The 20,184-nt window shown below is 39.4% G+C and overlaps 1 protein-coding gene and 1 pseudogene across 1 annotated transcript in view; both read left to right on the top strand.

The window, feature by feature from the left end:
• RALA (RAS like proto-oncogene A) overlaps positions 1-20,184 on the top strand; it is a 74,077-nt gene that overhangs the window by 22,853 nt on the left and 31,040 nt on the right. The gene's annotated exons all lie outside the window — the stretch shown is intronic.
• On the top strand, positions 13,399-15,488 carry LOC144293486 (aspartate aminotransferase, mitochondrial pseudogene; annotated as a pseudogene).

A 20,184-nucleotide genomic window follows, 5' to 3' on the forward strand; every position in this document is an offset into this window, starting at 1 on the left:
AGCATGCGCTGGAAGGGGTCAGGCTACCAGACTGGGATGATATGACTCTTAGAACAGCCCAGGTTGATAGGATAATGTCCTAAATAGGATCAGGGGGATTAAGAAAAGCAGCTGGATTTGAAATACTGAGGAAGTAGAATGTGTAGGGCTTGAGTGGTTAATTACACATGGAAAGTTAAGGAGAGGCATCAAGAATAACTAGTTTCTGGTATGAGTCCTTGAGCCTGAATGAACGAGGATGGCATTCATTGAAATGGGGCAGATAGAAGGAAAAACAACATCATTTGAGTTTCAGTTGTCTGTGAATACCCAAATAAATATGAGTAACATATTGGAAACAGATGGGCTTTGTTCACATCCCCACTCAGTTTGTTAATGTCAAAGATTCATAATCTCTTACACAGTCTTTTGAGTCTTGTTTTTTGCACTTATGTGATCCCTGCCTTATAAGGTCATTTGATAAATACTGCAAAGTACTAGAACACTGCAGGTATTCATCCACAAAATTTAGCTTCCTTTCCTTTAAAAATAAGTAGAGGGATCCCTGGGTGGCGCAGCGGTTTAGCGCCTGCCTTTGGCCCAGGGCGTGATCCTGGAGACCCTGGATCGAATCCCACATCCGGCTCCTGGTGCATGGAGCCTGCTTCTCCTTCTGCCTATGTCTCTGCCTCTCTCTCTGTGTGTGACTATCATAAATAAATAAAAATTAAAAAAAAAAATAAAATAAAATAAAAAAATAAAAATAAGTAGAAAAAATATAAGTAGGAATATGTATTAGTTTGCATTAAGAAATATAACTGAGTGTCCCTGTTTGCTTATGAGCAGATTCTTTTTAATAGGAAATCTACATAGCCTCTACCTTATGGGGCTTATTCTGGGAATTCTAGAACTACCCTTCAACCCATGACTCTAGCTATGAAGGTAATTTTTGTAAATATAGTAGAGGTAGAGTCCAGCTAGTTGTCTTTCTGATAAAAATATTTCATTGGTTTCTGTTGCTATCTCAGATATGTTGTGCCCCTGTAATTAAAACTTTTGGTGTGTGATACATTGGGAATAGTGTAGGTTTGGAATTTCATAAACCTGTATTTGAATAAATGGTTTAGCCATTATTAGCTGTGTGACCTTGGACATGTTACATAACTTTGGGGGCTCATTTACATGATCTGTTACAAAAATCTAAACAAAGAAAATTCCTGAGGTGCTTAGGTGGCTCAGTGGGTTAAGCATCCAACTTCGGCTCAGGTCATGATATCAGGGTCCTGGGATCAAGCCCCATGTCGGGCTCCCTGCTCAGCATGGAGTCTACTTGTCCCTCCCCCTACTCCTGCTATCTCTGTCTCTCAAATAAATAAATAAAATCTTTAAAAATAATAAATAAACCAAGAAGATCTACTTTCCTGTTACTATGGTATCTAACATAAAGCTTTGGACATTTAAAGCCCTTAAATAAGTGTGTGTTTCACCTTCGAGTCACCAGCTTATCAGCTGCGCTGATGTTTTTCCTCTACAGCATGACATTTTTTCCAGGAAGTCAGCCTTACACTTCCCTATCAACACACCTTTATAGAGGCTGTGGTCAGATGCCTGTGGGTGTGGAGAGTATCTGTCCCTGTATACATGGTCATCAGAGAAAAACTAAAGACTTTAGAGGCTAGTGTGTGGCGGAACCTAGAACCACCGACTCATATTCTAGTCTTTTTTGTGCTGTAAGTTACCAGGGACTTTGATTATGTTTAAAAAACACTATGAAAGTAGGAAATGAAAAAAAGTTAACATACCCAATTTGTTTTACCAGTAAGTTTACCATCAACTTAGAAAGTATTTTTTTTTATCTCTTTTCACGGTTAACTCACTCATTCAATAAATACTACTTAAGGATCTACTCCTGTGTAAAATATATATATAAAATAATGGAGGTGTGACACGATAAACAAAGAAAAATTCCCTGCCCCCATGAATCTCATATTCTACGCAGAGGAGGCCTCAGTGATGTGAGGGAGTAAGCCACGTGTTTATCTCCTAGTTAGAAGGGATGGCAGGATAACTTAGGACCTTACATTTCATTGTAAGACTGTGTTATTCAGAGTAACATGGAAATTCTTCTCAGGAGTAGATCTATTTTGAGGGTAGAGCTTACAGAATTGCCAGCAGATCAGATGTGGGCTGTGAAAAAGGAGGCAAAAATGACTCAAGGGTTTTGGCCCGAGCAACACAAAGAATGGGGTTGCCGTTAACTAAGATAAGGGGAGAACAGAGAGGGAGGCAGGTTGAGGTAGGTGATACTAGGAGTTTAGTTTTGGACATTTGGGAGTTTGGAACACAACCAGTTGAAGATATTGAGTAGGCAGCTGAATGTAAGTCTGGCTTCAGGGGAGTGATAAAATCTGGGGTTATAAATTTGAATGTTGGGATTCAAACAGCGGTTGAGCGCCTGGGTGGCTCAGCGGTTGAGCGCCTGCCTTTACCTCAGGACATGATCCTGGGGTCCTGGGATCGAGTCTCACATCGGGCTCCCTGCGTGGAGCCTGCTTCTCCCTCTGCCTGTGTCTCTGCCTCTCTCACTGTGTGTATCTCATGAATAAATAAATATTAAAAAATAAATAAATAAATTTGGGTGTCATCTCATACAGAAGTATACTGAGTGTGGTTATGAAGGAATGACTAGAGACAGAAAACAGAGGTTCAAGTTGAACCATGAGATCCACCACACTTTGAACAAAGGAGATCGAAAGGGAGCAGCCATAGAAATTTAAGGAAAAACAAGTGATTATGGTATCCTGGAAATCAAAGTGTTTTAAGAAAAAGGGAGTAATCATCTGGGCCAGCTGCTGCTAAGTGAAGTATATAGTGAAGGTTGAGAATTAACAGTCAGGCTTAGCAACATGAAGATCATTGATGATCTTAACAAAAGCCTGGTAAGAGTAGGCGAGTGGAGGAAAATTAGGGAGTTGGAGAAATGGAATCAGGATTGAGAGTGTTTATTTTTTGTGTTTTTTTGTTTTAATTTTGTTTTTTAAGAAAGAAATACGTGATTACATTCAGTAGAGACAGACAAATATACTGGTTTTCTGGGCCTCCTGGAGCAATATCTGGAGTCAGCTTAAGGGCATGGGATCTACTGCACTAGTTTGGAGCATTGGTCTTACTAGTTGTCATTTATAGCAGGTTGGCAAGCCACAGCTCTGGAGCTAAAATCAGCCTGTTATTGAAATAAAGTTTTATTGGAATGCAGCTATGCCAGTTTATTTAGATATCATCTGTGGCTGCTTTCAGGCTGTAGTGATAGAATTGCAAAGTTGCTACAGAGAAGCCTAAGATACTTACCGTCTGGCTCTTTGCAGGAGTTTGCTTAGATTTACGGTAACTGAAAGAAGAGATGAAATATGAGTGGGAGAGGGGAATTAGAAGGTAGATCTAAGTAACTGAACATTTTGTAAGAGGTATTCAAATGTCTTTTCTGGTTTGGGTCAGATGAGAAGGAAATCAGAACTCTGCATTTAGAGCAAAATGAGTTACAGCCTAGGTGCTTTTTTTTAAGGTGGGTTCTTAGAAGGACCACAGTCTCCAGGGGTGTAAGCTAACCATCTAGGCAGCAACTGCTATGTTACAAATGACCCCAATTTCAGTGGCTTTAAACAACCAATATGTATTATCTTCCAGTTTCTGTGGGTCAGGAGTCAGAAGCAGCTTAGGGGTATGGTTCAGACCCAGTCTCTCCCAAAGCTGCAGTCAAGGTGTCAGCCAGAACTGCCATCACCTGAGACTTGGCTAGGTCTAGAGGTCTGGCTTCCTCTCACACTCGCATGGTTGCTGGCAGGAGGCTTCCACGCCTGGCTAGGGACTCACAACGTGGTCCCCCCACTGCACCCCACCAAGAGACAGATGAGAGAGAGTGCCCAGGACAGAAGCCTTAATCTTTTAACATAGTTCTGGAAGTGACATGCCTTCACCTCTGCTGTATTGTAATGATCGTACAGCTCAACCCTGACACCTTAATTGGAAGATAGGACCAAAGGGTGTGAGTACCAGGAGGTGGGGATGGTCGGGGGCTAACTTGGAGGCTGACTACACAGACTCAGCTTGAATGTCTAGAGAACTATGTCATGTGCCTCCAGCTTTGCCAGGTGTGACCAGTGTTTTCATTACTGCCCACAGCAGCTATTAGTGACAGTTTGATTATATTAAAGCCCAGCCACAAACACGGTTTAAATATTTTTTCTGTTTTCCTAAGCTTTTCTCTTTTCTGGTTATAGAAGAAACATTCATGATAGAAAACTGGAATTCAGATAAGTAAAAAGCTCTGGAAATTAAACACTTCTCATGTGCCTCTGTTTAGATTACTCCTACTGAGATTTTACTTTGCTATCTGCTGTTTTTCCTATTTGTACTAATACGTAATCTGTTTTCATACTTCACATTATTTGTGAGCTGCTTTCACATATTTTGTGAATATTTTTCAACGGCCTTCAGTACTCAGTGTCATTTTTAATGATTGTTTCGTAATCCCATTTTATGGCTATCCATAATTTAATTCTTCATTTTTTTTACTATTATGAACAATGTTACAGTAAATATTTCTTTTATACAACCCTGATTATGATATCCTTTTTTTCAAGTATCAGTTCATACTAATAATTCACATACAAATTCAACAAAAGCAAAAACTGTAGGTATAAACTTTGTTATATATAAATTAGTTTTTAAATAGGATCATGATGAGGTTTCTGTGTTGAGGGTCCAGAGATGTTATTAGGTTCTCAGAAGTGGCTGGGATATTCACGTCCTCTGTCAGTTTGCAGAAATAGGTCAGTGACTATAAACTTATCCTACATAAACTTACCTTACAGACTTATCTTACCATAACTATAAACTTATCTTACATAAACCTTGAGTTGTATATAAAAGCATGGTACATCTAATGCCCCCCAAACTCCTAAATCTTATATATGTAAGGTAAGCACCAAAAAAATGTTTGCAGAGATTTGCCACTTGCTATAGTGATTTTAGTAAATGACTTCAGTATCAGCAGATTGAATTGCTTTGTAGTCAGATGTTATATAACATTGACATGTTTATATTAATTTATTAAGAAAATTGCATGAAGTATCTGCTGAACTTAGAATTATCTCTGACTATTCCATTTCATTTTTTTCTGAGGCTTTTTTTTTTTGGAACACTAATCTTGAACAAACTAACTTAGCTTCTGAGACCAGTGTTTAATTTGCCCATAATGCATAATACATTGTAATTCCAAGTAATACAACGACATCTTATCAGATGTGGGAGTAGGCTGTCTGTCTCCTTTTGCTGGCTCTCCTTTCTCTGCCCCTCCCCTCAATCAACAGTTCTTAACCTGGAGTTCCTTTTCTTGTTGGGGAAATGTCTCAGGATTTTACCAATACTGATGACCTGTTCTCCAATCATTTTCTAGAGTTTAGTTTCTTTTTCAAAAGTGTACATATGTATTAGTTATTTGCTAGATACTGTGCTAGGTGCTAGGATTTCAGAATTGAAAACAAAAAGCTCTTTGCTGTTTAAAAGCCCCCAGTAATTAATGTGGTGAGAAGCACTGATAGAGGTTTTGTCCAGAATGCTCTGGAACCAGCAAGGATTTACCCACTCAGGCCCAGAAAGCAGTCAGAATGCTTGACATGCTTCACAGAAGAGGTTCTGTTTAAACAGCTTTCTTTACTTTTCTTTTTTTCTTTCTTTTCTTTTCTTTTCTTTTCTTTTCTTTTCTTTTCTTTCTTTTCTTTTCTTTCTTTCTTTCTCTTTTCTTTTCTAAGATTTTATTTATTTATTCATGAGAGAGAGAGAGAGAGAGAGAGAGAGGCAGATACACAGGCAAAGGGAGAAAGAAGCAGGCTCCATGCAGGGAGCTTGACGCATGACTCGATCCCGGGTCTCCAGGCTCAGGCCCTGGGCTGAAGGCGGCGCTAAACCGCTGAGCCACCCAGGCTGCCCTAAACAGCTTTCTTTACCCACATTTCACATCACCCTGTTAGGCCAAAGTGTTGTCATTGAAAATGTTTTGATCAAGTTGTATGGATCAGGAGCTTTTTTTCACCCTTAATTTAATATGGTATCAAATATGCATTAAATTAGTCACCTTAGAAATAACTAAAAAGTATATTTATAGAGTAAGAAGCAATTTAAGTTTAATTATCTGAATCTCTACCACCCTCTTTCCTACTCTGAATCCTTTTTTCGGAGTTTATAGACAGTTCGTTCATTTTTTTACCATAATAAGTAATCAGAAAGAACTTTCCAGTGAGCCAAAATTTGCCTTTATCTTTTCTTCAATATTTTTAGTTTTAAATTCTAAACATTTTCTCCCAGTCTGTTGCTTATCCTTTCATTTTCATTTTTTTTAGATATTATTTTTAAGAGATCTCTACACCCAAATGAGGCTCAAGCTTACAGCCTCAAGATCAAGAGACACACGCTCTACCACCTGAGCTAGCCAGGCACCCCTCATTTTCTTTTTGAAAGGGAAAAAAAATGTTTAAAGTATGAACTCAATCCATTTGATACCTCTCAAAAGATGCAATACTTTTCTTCATTTATCAGTAAAAGAAGTTAGAAATCAGCTTTAAGAAAACTCAGCAAATGGTGAACAAATCTCCTTGGAAGTCACAGTCACATACAGAGAAGAGAGGAGGGACAGATCGGATACCACCTGCCTTTATGAGATTCATCAAATACTGGCCCTACTCAAGGGTGGACAGAAAAGTCAGCTCTCAAAAAGGAATATGTGAGGCGTTTACTACACACCTTCCTAAGAGCACTTGGGCAGGAGTGGGGTGGGGAAGACAGGTTTTCTAAACTAGATCTAGGAAATGGAATCAGTCATCTTCTACACCTTAAGGGCTGTCCGCTGGTTAATAACTTTGTTTTTTTTTTAAAGATCAAAGAAAAACCAAACACCCCCAAAATGGAAGAGAAACAAATACCACCAAGATATCCCTGGTTATTCCCCAGAGCAGAATCAGGGAGCAGCTTCAGCAATCCAAAGTAGTCCGTTAACAGTCATCACAAGTATGACTTGCCTTTTAAACAATGACAAAAAAAAAAAAAAATTTTTTTTTTTTTTTTTTTTTTTGGAAACAACAGATCAAAAACTAGTACTGATCACTTTTCTGGCAATACAGAACTACTCAGAATTAATTAGTATCGGAGGCAAAGGGGCCAAACCGATGGGCCTAGTCTCACACAAGTGCATGTGGCAAGGTTCAGGGTATTATTAGTTGTGACTGGAAAGACAGATTTTAATTTTTCATCTTTAGTCTGATTTAAAAATGGCTTTAGTAGGATGTTACACCAGCTGTGCGGCAAGGGCTCTGGAGATAAGTTCATAGTGGCACACACCAGGAGCTCCTCTGGTTCTGGCTGTGGGGCAGCCAGTCTTGCATGGTCAAACACATTCTTTGGGCCTTTCTGTATGAGTTCAAAGCACTCCACATACTTGATAGCCCTCAAGCAGTCTCTGGAGTGATAGGCTTCTCTTTGTACTTAAAGCTTCTCAGTAGTAGAGAGGTCATCTCTGAGATCAGTTTGGGTCCCAACAGGCAAGACAGGAGTCTTTGCACAGTGGTGAATTATCTCAGGCACTCAACTTTTCTTTCACATTTTGAATGAGGACAGAGAAAACAGTGAAAAACATAAAGTCCAAGAGTATGTGGCTCTCCACCAGTCATAACCATGACTACATAATTGTCAAAAACAGTTGGTACATATTCAGATGGAAATATGCCATGTAGGCTATCAGGAGATATGTCTTTCCAGCGACACCATCGCCCACAGCAATGCACTTGTTTATTTGTCTACAGTACTGAGACAGTTTTGTATCTATTTTGAAAATTTCAGATTTTGTGTTGACCTCTGCTTCTCCACTGGGACCTTTCTATAGAATCTTTCACTTTCTTCTTCCACCTGCATCATTTTTTTAAAGTAACCTCCACACTGAGTATGGAGCTTGCTTAAAAAAGTCATGACCCCAAGATCAAGAGTCTCGTGCTCTACCAACTCAGCCAGCCAAGCCCCCCTCCTTTTATTTTCTTAACTGTCTTTTATGTTTTGAAGGCAGAAAATACTTCTTAAAATTTTTTTAATTTGAGTATAGCTGATGCACAACAGTATATTAGTTTCAGCTGTACAGCATAGTGATTCAACAAGTCTGTGTGATGCTTTGTTCACCACAAATGTAGCTACCACTTGTCATCATTATGGAATGAATAAATCACAGGAATAAAAGGCACACCATAGGAATATAGTGGATAACGGTGTAATCATTTACTTAACTGTCTTTTAAGAGTGGAAGTTTCTAATTTTGTTGCCCAATTTATCAGTTTGTTCTTTTGTGGATTTTGCTTTTGGTATTCTAAGAAATCATTACTTAACCCAGGGTCACATGCCTAATCCAAGGCCACATGCCTAATTCTATGCTTTCTTCTAGAAGTTTTGCCATTTTAGGCTTTACATTTAAGAATGATCCAATTTGGGATGCCTGGGTGGCTCAGCGGTTGAGCGTCTGCCTTTGGCCCAGGTCCTGATCCTGGATTCCTGAGATCAAGTCCTGCATCGGGCTCCTTACAGGGAGCCTGCTTCTCTTCCCTCTACCTGTGTCTCTGCCTCTCTTTCTGTGTCTCTCATGAATAAATAAATAAAATCTTTAAAAAATAATAAAAACAAAAAAAAGAATGGTCCAATTTGAGGTAACTTTTGTATGGGTATACCTTTTTTTTTTTTTTTTTTTTTTTACATATGGATATCGTAATGGTTCCAATATCATTGTTGAAAAGACCATCCTTTCTTTTAGTACATTGCCTTTTGCACCTTTCTCAACAGGTGTCAAAAACTGAAGAACCCACTTTTCCACCAGCAGGTGAATGGATAAACTAGTTGTAGTGTATCCATACAGTGGAGTCCTGGGCTTAATAGAAGGAAAAGAAGGGTTGCTGATACAGGCAACAACAGGGATACATCTCAAAACTATGTGGAGTGAAAAAAAAAAAAAAAAAAACTATGTGGAGTGAAAAAAGCCTGAGGGATACATACTGCATAATTCTAGAAACTCTAGAAAATGCTAATTAGTCTATATGGAAAATAATATATCTAATTCAATGTATTAAGGAAAGTGGCAATAGAAGGGGAGATTACAATGGGTCAGATTTTTTTTTTTTGGGGGTCAGATTTTTAAATAGGTCCAGTTTATTATATGTTATACCTCAATAAAGCTGTTACAAATAAAATTTTAAAAATTTTATAGAATAACACTATAAACTTTTTTTAAAAGATTTTATTTATTTGAGAGATAGTGTGAGCTAGAGAGGGAGCACTAGCATAGGTGGAGCGAGAGAGAGAAGCAGAGAGCTCAGTGTTGGGCTCGATCCCAGGACCCCAGGATTATGACCTGACCTGAAGGGAACACTTAACCGACTGAGCTACCCAGGTGCCCCCACAATAAACTTTTGTATCTAAATTTTTCTTTCTTATTCCTTAATTTTTTCTTCATACTATAGCCTCCATTTTCTTCTTCTTACTAAAAAATGGTGTATAGGTCTCGACATAGCATTCAGAAAATGTGATCATAGTAAACTCACTTCAGGTATACCTTCTACTTCTTTATTTAAGTCCTTATGTCATGCCAGTTTCTATAGAGTCTTTTGTCTTTCCTTGGTACCATTGTTCAACTACCAACAACCCACTTTGTTATCCATTTAACTCAAACTCCCCTAAATGTCCACACATACTTCACTAGTAGAAACTGAAAAATGCAGAGGGTCAAGATACATAAGGTTTAAGGGGAGAAGTGTAAAAAAGGAATGATCAGGGGCAGATGACAAAGGGAGACGGTATTACAGAACTTAGATTTTAACCTTAGAGCACTATGGAGTCTTTGAAAATTTTAACTAACCCATGTCAAACTAATTTCCCTTTTAATGTGATAAGTGTGGTTACATAAAAAGGCAGGCAATATTAACAGTAAGGGGCTTCGTATCAGTCGCTTTGGTATTTTAGTTAATATATAGTTTTTTGGGGTGGCAGGGTCAAAGCTCTTCTTCCAATACTTTAATTTTTCCCAGGCTTTGTACGTTATAGTTGCATCCCATCTACTGAAATATGACTAGCAATTCAGAGTTCAGAACTAACTGAATTTTCCTGCTTCTGCTTCTTGGGTTTATGAGAATAACAACTATATTTAAGCTTAAGAATTTAGTCTACTGGAATAAAATACAGGCTTCATGTATTCATCCTTACTGTTTTTCAGTATGAAATCTTAAAAAAAAGGGCATGTGAGAGGTTTTAATATTTTATTTTTCTTCCTTTCAAACTTTGAGTCAACGTTCACTAATTTTGGTTAGATATGATTCTCTGTAAGGCACTACTGATTCTTGATGTCAGCAAGAGATGGCAAGAACCCAGAAAGGATAAAGGTAATTTATGAGCAGTAGCCAGTTTTCTGGCAACTGGAATGCTTTGTTGCAAAATAAAGTTTATTATTAAAAGTTTCTTTGTCTTCATACAGCACCTGTCACTGCCCGTGTTTTTCAACACCTGGCTTAACACAAAACTACTAGAGAGCATATGAAACCAGTTCTTCAGGAGGTTAGTTGAACTCAGCCCTCCAGTATGATGGATTGGTGGCTGTGGAAGCCCAGAAGTAGGTACCAGTTCCTGGTAAACACGCTCAGCCCATCCCTTGACCTGAACCCTGGGTTTTGGGATAGAGTGAAAAAATGAGGATTAGAATACTGGCTTCAAAAGTCATTTGTGAATACACAGTGATTTCATGTCTGCTCTAACCACACTGACACAGACACATAGTTTCTGCTGGTTCATACCATCCTGGGTCAGTTCCAGTTTTACCTCTGCCACAACTTTCTGCGGAATTTCTTGTAAGTGACTTAATTTTTCTTTCTTTTTATGAAAGATGAGAAGAGTAGACTATTTTAAGACTTCCTTCTGTGGGTTTTCAGTGACATTCTATTTACTTGACTTAACATCTCACAGTGAAACTTTGAGGTAAGAATGAAAATAACTTGTTAAACCCTATCATGTGTAAAATTGGAAGAAATAGGCTAGTATACTGAAGGGGATATTGTATTGGATGAGGTCCCTAGGTAAATCTCACTTTCTGAGGGGGTTGGACCTTCCAGATGTTCTCTCTGATTATCAGATTGTCCTCTATACTGAAGCCTGTGAGTCTTACATGATAATGAGATGCTACAACTTTGCTTCTAACCCCCAGTTTGAATTTAGGTGCACATATTTAGTGTTCTCATTTTAATATATTTTGAATTTTACCTAATGTCTTCTTCTCTATTCTGTTGATTACATGGGTTTTCGCATTTGGCTTATTCATGTGACCATATTTTATTTATTGTATTCTGGCATTTTTAATATTAAGCTGTTAATATTTCTGGGATAAAACACATTTAACTGGAAAAAAAAACCCATACTTAACTGTAATGTGTTCTTCTTTACTAAGAGATAAAATCCAAGTATTTGTGTTTTATGAAATGTCTCTTTATTAGTGAAATTGTAATGAGACCTTTTTTTTTGTATGATTATTGCTATTTTGGTACTACTGACTTTTATTACCCAAATGAAGTGTTTTGGGTAGCTTTTCTGTGCTACCCATGAGAATTATCTTTTCATGTTTAAGAGAAATTACCTTTAAAACTGTCTGGGTCCCAGGGCACCTAGGTGGTTCAGTGGGTTCTGACTCATGATTTTGGCTCAGGTTATGATCTTGCCATTGTTGGGTCAGGCCCCAAGCCCCACATTGGGCTCTGTGCTCAGTGCAAAGTCTGCTTCAGATTCTTTCTCCTTCTCCCTCCCCCTCTGCCACCCTCCACTCGTGCTCTTGCTCTCTCTGTCTCTCTCTCTCAAATGAATAAATAAAATCTGTCTCAAATGAATAAATAAAATCATCGTAGAGTACATATAAAACAAACAAAAACTGTCTCGGGCTCAAGCCTGGTGGAGAGATCATTCTTGCCAGTTTCTTCTATAATGATAGTAAAGTTTAGATGGTAAACACTTAGGATCTATATTTTTTAAAGTCCTAGATTCATACCAGCAGTGTGACTTTGGACACCTGTTAAAAACTCTGTGTGACTGAGCTGTAAAATGTGGGTAATGGTTTTAATGTCCTTTAATAGTCTTGAGATTAATCAAGTAGTTGAAAAAATGTCTAATATAAATACTCAATAGATGAAAATATTTTCCTCCAATGTTATTGTCTTATCTCCAGGTATTTTTTTAATTGTCCTTCTCCCCCCCCCCCCTTTTTCCTACTTTCCTTGGAATTTTTCTCCCAGCTTCTTTCTTTATTTTTTTTTTTTAAGATTTTATTTATTTGACAGAGAGAGAGAGAGCACAAGCAGGCCAAGTGGGGAAAAAAAAGAGGCAGACTCCCATCTGAGCAAGGAGCCCCACACAGGGCTTCATCCCAGGTGCCCCTCTCCCAGCTTCTTGAACCATGTTTGGCTGAATGCTCTGTAAGATAGTCCTAGAAGAACATAAAAATTTAAAAATATTAACCTTAGGTAATAGGACCACACAGGTAAACTTTCCCTTTGTCCCTTTACTCTCCCAAGTTTTATATGATGAGTACATGTTACTTTATAATCATCATGAAAAACTGAGTGAAGGAGGAGCTCATGTCTCATGTATGTGTATGCATGTGTGCATGCACACGCACGTATGTGTGCACAGGAGGGTGATCAACGCTAATGATAACATTAAGAGTACTTAACAGGGGCGACTGGGTGGCTCAGCGGTTGAGTGTCTGCTTTTGGTTCAGGGAGTGATCCCGGGGTCCTGGGATCAAGTCCTGAGTTGGGCTCCCCACAGGAAGCCTGCCTGTCCCTATCCCTTGTCTGTGTCTCTCTTTCTGTGTGTCTCTCATGAATAAATGAATAAAATCTTTAAAGAAAAAAAAAGAAAGAGTACTCAACAGCATTTGCGATAACCCTCAGAAATGAGTCTGTAGTAAACAGATTTGCAATGGAGAATTTAGTTGATAAATACTCAAGTTGTTATTAAACCTAAGTTCAGATTGGATATTTCTTATATTCACTGTTATAATTAAAAAAAAAGAATTTAAAAAAAAATTAAAAACAGTGATATCTCCTGTCTTTTTGCTGTGCCATACTTACACAGTAAGCATCATAGAGCACATACCAAAAGCTTAATGTGATTAGATGGATGCCTGGTGCCATGTATAATATCAAGTCAGAATTTTAGAGGTTACCAGTTTACATTTTCTGTTATTATTTAAAAAGAATTGGACATAAAGAATTGGCTGCTGGCCCTCCCCTCTGCCCTGCAGCTACCTGCTGCCTTCTCTTCATCCAGCATAGCCCTACTGCACTCTGACCACCCCACATGCTGTCTGGGTTCAATATGGCCTTCCATCCAGGTCTCGCTCTGCAGCCTCCTCCAGATCCAGCTCATGGTGGACCCTTGTGGAAATAGGGTCTTCACATCCCATCCTGGGAATCCCCAAAGTCTTTAAGAGAAACACCAACAGCAAAAAGATGAATCTGGGAGTTGGTGCCTACCGAGATGATAATGGAAAGCCTATGTGCTCCCCAGCATCCAGAAGGCAGAAGCCCAGACTGCTGCAAACAATATGGACAAAGAATACCTACCCATCGTGAGACTTGCTGAATTTTGTAAGGCAGCTCCAAAACTAGCCCCAGGAGAGAACAACTAAAGGTTGAAAAGCAGCAGATATGTCACCCTGCAGACCATTTCTGCAACTAGGGCCTGAGGACTGGAGCCAATTTTCTGCAGAGGTTTTTTTAAGTTCAGCCGAAGTGTCTTTCTGTCCAAACCACCCTGGGGAAATCACACACCCATCTTCAGGGATGCTGGCATGCAGCTACAAGGTTAATTGATACAATAACCCCAAGACTTGCAGCTTTGACTTTACAGGCTCTGTGGAGGACATTTTGAAAATGCCACAACATTTTCTCCTGCTTTCCTGTCTGAGCCCACTGCCCCATGGGAGTGGACCAATGCCATGAGCCGTAGAAGGAAGTGGCAACAGTGATGAAAAGGAACAGTCTCTTGACGTTCTTTGACATGGCCTCCCAAGGCTTTGCCAACAGTGATGGCAACAAAGATGCCTGGACTGTATGCCACTTCATGGAACAGGGCATTAATGTTGGTCCCTGCCAGTCCTATGCCAAGATCATGGGCCTATCTGGTGAGCACATGGGAGCCTTCACTGTGGTCAGCAAAGATGCTGATGAAGCCAGAAGGGTAGAGTCACAGTTGAAGATCTTGATCTGTCCCATGTATTCCAGCCCTTCCCAATCAGTGGAGGCCAGATTGCTTTGACCATCCAGACCAGCCCTGACCTACAAAAACAGCGGTGGCAGGAAGTAAAAGGCTTGGCTGACCAAGTCCCGATCATGTGGACTCAGCTGGTCTCCAGCCTCAAGAAGGGAGGGCTCCTTCCACACCGTGACAGCACATCACTGAATGGACTGCCATGACTGCCATGTTCTGTTTCAGGGGACTAAAGCTTGAGCTGGTGGAGAGGCCAAGGAGTTCTTCATCTGCATGACAAAGGATGGACACACCCCTGCGGCAGGGGGCTTCCTTGCCCAAGCCTTTCTCCAGGTCACTGAGTAATTTCCCTGTGAGAGGGACCAGAGCCGACCTTCCTGTCTACAGCCTCCACTGTTGTGAGATTCAAACGGAAGAAGGAGGGTGGATGGTGGCAAGCAGGTCATTCTTTCAACCACAGTACTTAAACACTCAACCACTGAATAAGTTTCTCAGAAAAGAACATGTAGTGAAATAGGGCAGAGGCATCTGTGGTGGGTGTCTGAACTTTGTGGCTCAAAACCAAGCTCCTGCTCATCCTTTAACTCCAGCTATTCCAGAAGAGCTTACAAAAAAGACATGGCCCAAAAAACCCCATCGATCATGCCATTGTGAAGTTCCAGAAGCTTTAACTGCAGCACATTGTGGTGTTGGGGACACCTCTGTAGATCCAGCATGAGAATAGCACCTGTGAGAGGCATTGCGGGAAGACCTGGCTCTAACATTAGCAGGCAGCCTCGTGTTTGTCCGCTCGTGATTGAGCAAGCTTATCCACACACCTCGTTACAGAAATCGTGTTTCATGAAAACCAGCAAGTGTGCTGCCGCTGCAGCCAGGGAAATAAAAGATGCTGTTTCCTGTCTTATTTAAGAAAAAGAAAAAGCTCTGCTGTTTAATGCTTTCGGGCATTTTAATGTTCTTCTCTTCTCCCTTCGTGTTGCTGTTCTTTCCCTTCAGCACAGAGCTTTATAACCAGCCTCAATTTTCATCCTGTTCTACTGCTCGATTGACCATCAACCCCAGCCTATAGGGGTTAGTTCAGCATCCTCTTCAGTGATTGTCTCCTGTCGGGATGCTCCCTCTGCCTGGTTGGTCCTCTTCCTCCATTCAGTGCAGTAGTTCAGTCTCTCATCTCACATCAGCAGCAGGCAGGGCAGGGCAGCACCAGGGCAGAGGAGTATCTGGGCTTTGGTTTTAACCTGTGTGTGCTGCCGGCTGGACTCAGGCTTCACCCTTTGGAAAGATCACCACCGTCTGCTCCAATCATGTAGACTTATTACAGCCTGGTTTCTTTGTTATAATAAAGTTTCTATAGCCCCCGCCCCCCAAAAATAAAAAGCATTGGCTATTCAACCACATTTCCATAAAATAGAAACTCAGCAAGTGATCAACTAAAGACTATAGTAGAGGTTAGTTGGTACAAAGGGAATTTCTCTTTATTGCTGTAGAGTTCATCTGTCCTGTTTCATGGGGTGCCTGGGTGGCTCAGGCAGTTAAGCATCTCCCTTCAGCCCAGGTTATGATCCTGGAGTCCAGGATCTCCCCCTCTGCCCGCTTGTACATGCGCACTCTCTCCCCCCCAATAAATCAATCAATCAATCGATCAATCAATCTTTTTAAAAAATAAATTCCTGGTTTATAAAAATAGTTTCAGTACTTAATTTGCAGAGCATGACTGATCACTATGGCCCTTATAAATTCTTACTTTTAGCCAACCTCAGTGCTATGAAGAAAACATTTTAAAAAAAAAAATCACTTCAACACTTCTCTATAGCAGTGAAGACTATTGGCTCTCCTTTCTCTTTTCTCCCGCTTGTGCCTCACTCCTACTCCTTTTCTGTGCCAGATATTGCCTAATCTTAACTTTTTCCTTATTTATGATGATTTGGCCACTCATTTCAGGAAACCTATTTAGTCTTAAAATTGGTACTGAATAATTGTTTTCTTTAAAACTGAGGCTGATTTGGGGGTGCCTGGATGGCTCAGTTGGTTATCTGCCTTTGCCTCAGGTCATGATCCCGGGATTGAGCTCCGTGTCAGGGCCCAGGGATCATTCCCTGTTCAGTGGGGACTCTGCTTGTCCTTCTCCTGCCTCTCCCCCCTGCCCCGACACCCTAACTCGTGTACTCTCAATTGCTCTCTCTCAAATAAGTAAATATATACATAATCTTTTAAAACTGAGGCTAATTTTAATTAGATGACTTTGAGATTTTCATAATTCCTGAATTTGAAATATTTTGGGATTTCAAATAAGCCAACTGAGGATTTTAACTCAGGTTGTAGTGAAAGCCATAGGCTCACTCATCTGTATCCCCAGCTCCCAGTGAAAACACAGAGGAAAATAAAATTTACAGACAGAAGTTTGTAAATTCATAACAGCATTGAGAATGAGAACAGATGGAGTGACCATCAGCAAAGCAGAGACTTTCCAGGTTTTAGAAGACAGAAAGCAGATGGCATCGATGGGTGAACCAGGGTAGAAGAAGCCCCAGGCCGGCATACCCATGAGGAAAGCTGCAAGTGGAATCTCTTCTTCCCCATAGATTGCTGAAGAGCCTTTAAGCTGAGGCCGTAGGAACAGAGCAGAAGAGATGATAGGACAAGGTATTATATATGTGTATATTAAGAGCTAACTGGATATCCTACCCACATACCAGCCCATACAAGTGTTGCAGTAACATTGGTTCCTGTGCTAATTTTGGAAATCTACTTTTGAAAAAAGTTTCTTTTTAAACTCTCATTTTGAGGAGGACTGGGAGTTCCAGTGAAAGTGTTAGTGACTGAAGGTAACCTCTGCTTGTTTTGGTTTTTGGAGAAGAAATCTAACCTGGCAACCTGTTCCTTGCCCGTGAACCTTGAAGTGAGCTCCTCTGAAAATGCCAGTGAACGTGAAGTCTCCAGATCTGTCATGGGAAGGAGATCTAGTCACCACCAGAAAAACCTGCTTTGCTGGACTGAGGAAGCTAGAGGAAGAAAGCCTAGCCAGTGGTGACTTGAAATTAAATAAAATGTAGTATGCTATTATTGCCAGATTAGTATAGGATGTAAATTAACAATTCACAAAATAACTAAGTAAATGGAAAAAATATTCACCCTCTTCATGTAATCAAAGATGGAATAGAAATAACGAGATCTTTTTTCTAATATAAAAGCAGATTTTTTAAAAAGAATTCTGATTGCTTAATAGGAATGTTGTGAACAGTTAATTATACAGTCCTATTGAAAAGGAGTTGAATATTATGTCTGCTAAACCTTAAACAGTCCATTCATTCATTTCTGTTTCTTGGAGTCTACCTCATGAAAACATTTTAAATGTAGAAATAGATGGTCATTCATCGTTACACTAAATAATTCTAACCGGCTATAACATTTTATATTACAGGTCTTGGTAAGTAAGCTTCTATAATACATCTACAGAATGACATACTAAATAGCCATTAAGAATTATAGCCAGGAAATCAATAGAACAACCCAGAAGAACAAGTATGACTTAAGTGGAAAGGGATGCAGAAGGCAAACTTGTGTGTTTATAACCTCTTCCCATGGTGTCTCAGTACTTGATTGTGAGATCCTTGAAGTCAGGGATCCAGACTTGCTTATCTTTGTGCCCACCCACTACTGCCCCCCACCCCATGCCTTGGCATGGTACCTGACCCTCAGTAATTATATGTTGGCTCAGAAGATGGGCATAGGAAAAACAGGAAGGAAATCCAAAAGTAAGCCAAAAGATGAGAGAAGCCACTTTACACAGAGAGAGCTAACTTACTAATGAAACATGCATTAAGAAGTGGAATTTAACAGATGTCTTCATGTGCACTTAAATTCCTTAAAAATATTTCATGTGCTAATGATTGTTTACTGTTAAACTTTTTGTCAGTATTTCTTCTAATATCTAAGGGGTTTTTTTTGAAATTTATTTCAGAGAGATCGAGAGAGCATGCGCATGTAGGGGGAGAGGGACAGAGGGATAGAGAAAGAAAAACTCAAGCAGACTCTGCACTGAGCACAGAGCTTGACCCTGGCGCAATCCTATAACCCCAAGATCATGACTGGAGCCAAAACCAAGAGTTGGTCACCTGACCATGCCACCCAGGCACCCCTCTAATACTAAGGTTTGATATAAGTCTTATTTAGTTGAATAATTTTTAAGCAGGATTATTTAGATATAATTAGTTCAATTATTTTTTTCTGGTTGCATTTTTTAAATTAGCAAAGCTTCCATAGACAGTATGAAGTTCATAAGTCTATAAACAAGAGAAACTATAACAGTATATATTATTTATATTTATATACACACACACACATATATATATTTAATTTATAGCTCACACACAGTAGAACCTAAAGCAAATATAAGTTGCCCAAATTATACTTTTTTGTTAGAGTTGTTAAGCATCCAGGCTCTGAATATTTTTTTTTATCCAATTTTGTAGCTGGTAAATTCAGTAAATAACACTTAATGTATTTAATTTTCAGATAAGTAACATTCTCATGGTTCAAAATTCAAATGATTACTTTCTGTTGTGTATCCTTCCAGAGTTAGCATAGGAATACAGAAGCAATATGTATATTCTTTATAATAATTATTTACTGTTTTCCTAATAAACTACATAATCTTATTTCAGAAGCACATTTAGGTGTTCAAAGACAGATGTTAAAATAGCTGTAGATAGTGATTTACAGCTATTTTACTCTTTTACCTTTCGGGTTCCACCCTGTTATTTATTTCTCAGCATTACTGAATCAAGACATGAGGTGGTAACAAAACCACTGAGGCCAAGGTGAAAAAAAACACTTATACTTGGGCTATACTTAGATTCTTATTTTAAATTATTTTGATCTATTAAAAGATCAGTATTGATTTTCATAATTTCCTTTCATGAATTCTCAATACCTACCCCTCCCCACCACAAAAAGCTGCTTGTTCCTCTTCTTTTTTCTTACCCATGTCCATTCTAGGCAGAAAGTTTGGTGATTTGGGTTGAACTTTCCTTTCCTTCACCTCTCATATCTAATCTGTCCCCATATTGAGTGTCTCTTGAATCCATCCATACCCTCTCCCTGGTCCACAGTCAAGTCCACGTGGGCCTGTAGCCTTCCAGCCATCTGCCTGCCTCTGAGTCATAGTCTCTCGCTTCAAAACTCGTGGTGGGTCTCCACTGCTTGGAGGACAGGAATCTAAATCCCTAGTACATCCCTAGTACATTTTCTTTCTGTTTCTGCCCCTTTTTACTTCTGGCTTCATCTCTCACTCTCGCTCTGGGAGTCACCTGGTCAGCTAATGCTTTGTCTTTCAAGTCTCAGCCTTCCTCATTTGTTCCAGAGAATTTTTGTTAGTTTTAACTGCCGCAAGGGCTTTACCTTTGTGGTGCTGTTAGTAATTTTGCCCTGGGCTGAATATATGCTGCATATAAAGGTAGGATCTTCTAAAAAGATGAATGTTTATTTCCTATACTTACCATATTAGACATCTTACATAATGCTGTTTTGTTCATGTTAACTTTGGCTTTGCAAATGAGCAGAGACCCAGGGAGATAAAGTAATTCGAGCCTTTGTGATTTTAAGGGTGTAATTTGATATCTCTCATGTTTGGCAAGTCATATAAATTTATTCAGACAAAGCAAAATGTTAGACCATCTTTAAGCAGTTTCCAGCTACTGTACCCTTATAACAGTATTATTTTCCTTAGTTCAGTCTTTATTGTAATTTTGTATCCTCCTTATTCAGTGCAGCTTGAATTGGAAAATATTATGTCGTTACATTTCAAAAATAAAACAGTGCCTCAGGGACTTTCTAACTTGGATATTGATCTTTAGAGCTTGATTGTATACTTTA

This window comes from Canis aureus, chromosome 21 (genome assembly GCF_053574225.1).
Source record: "Canis aureus isolate CA01 chromosome 21, VMU_Caureus_v.1.0, whole genome shotgun sequence".
NCBI lineage: Eukaryota > Metazoa > Chordata > Mammalia > Carnivora > Canidae > Canis > Canis aureus.